At 38.3% G+C, this 1555-nt stretch overlaps 1 long non-coding RNA gene across 1 annotated transcript in view; it reads right to left on the bottom strand.

Annotated features, from left to right (window-relative positions):
• LOC105501374 overlaps positions 1 to 1555 on the bottom strand; it is an 8040-nt gene that overhangs the window by 4048 nt on the left and 2437 nt on the right. The window lies entirely within an intron of this gene.

Below are 1555 nucleotides of genomic sequence, written 5' to 3'. Positions count from 1 at the left end.
AAAAGAAAATCTTGCTTTGTGGGTAATAAGAGGTCCTGTCTTAGAAAAAAAAAATGTAATTAGCATAATCAGAAAATAAATCCTTAATAAATTAAAATTCTTCTGAAAGAAATTTCAGATAATGAAGCAAAAATTTGTCATACACTTGTTAATAAGGTGAAATCCAATTAATTATAAGGGAAATAGAAGTTAATTCAGAATAAAATATTGTTTTACTTCTATCCTTTTGATGAATATGCAAAATCAATGAATAAAATATGAAGAAAAGTGTCTGCAAAGATGGGGAGCATTAGAAACTGTCATTTCTGGTGAGAATATGAATTGGTACAATAGCTTTGCAAAGCAGGCTCACATATCTAGTAAGGCTGAACATAGGCATCTTTTGTTTTATGGCACTGCCAGGCTACTTCTAAGATATCCTGCATGCTCTTGCACATGTATAGCAAGAGATACTTTCCAGATGGTTTAGAACATTGTTCATATCATCCCAAATGCCACTGACTGATATCAACTCCATTATTCATCAACCATAAAATACATACATAAGTGGGCTATGTATTCATAAATTAGTATACTTTGGAAAAAGGAAATGAGGGCTGGGTGTGGTGGCTCATGCCTGTAATTGCAGCACTTTGGAAGGCTGAGGTAGGTGGATCACTTGAGGTCGGGAGTTTGAAACCAGCCTAGCCACCATGGTGAAACCTTGTCTCTACTAAAGTACAAAAAATACAAAAATTAGCTGGGCGTGGTGGCACATGCCTGTAAATCCCAGCTACTCAGGAGGCTGAGGCATGAGAATTGCTTGAGCCTGGGAGGTAGAAGTTGCAGCGAGCCGAGATTGCGCCACTGCACTCCAGCCTGGGAGACAGAGAAAGACTCAGTCTCAAAAAAATAATAATAATAATAAGGAGAAAAGTATAGTAAATATGAGTAAATACATATAAAAGTTTGCATAAAAATGATATATATGAGCTTCCTTTTCTGTCAGAAAAAATTAAATTTCTTAGTGTTATCTTTTTATGTATTCATGGATTTTTAAAAATTAAGAAAAAATCACCAAATATAAGGCCTGAGGTTAGCTGAATATTGTTATCTGTAATTGTTTTGTGTACTGAATAATTTACAGTAAAATATATTTAGAATTGTTATAGTTGTTTATTAGAAATAGAGTTTCTACCTATTGTGTTTTTAAAGTACCTGTGCTCCAGGGGCCATGGCTCACACCTGTAATCCCAGCACTTTGGGAGGCCAAGGTGGGCAGATCACTCAAGGTCAGGAGTTCAAGACCAGCCTAGCCAACATGAGGAAACCCCGTCTCTACAAAATATACAAAAATTAGCTGGGCGTGGTGGCACATGCCTGTAAACCCAGCTAGAATCACTTGAACCTAGGAGGCGGAAGGTGCAGTGAGCCAAGATCATGCCTCTGCACTCTAGCCTGGGTGACAGAGCAAGACTCTGTCTCAAAAAAATAAAAATAGGCCGGGCGCGGTGGCTCAAGCCTGTAATCCCAGCACTTTGGGAGGACGAGACGGGCGGATCACGAGGTCAGGAGA

This window comes from Colobus angolensis, unplaced genomic scaffold, assembly GCF_000951035.1.
Source record: "Colobus angolensis palliatus isolate OR3802 unplaced genomic scaffold, Cang.pa_1.0 Scaffold706, whole genome shotgun sequence".
Lineage (NCBI taxonomy): Eukaryota > Metazoa > Chordata > Mammalia > Primates > Cercopithecidae > Colobus > Colobus angolensis.
This window is presented reverse-complemented; position numbering and strand designations above follow the sequence as displayed.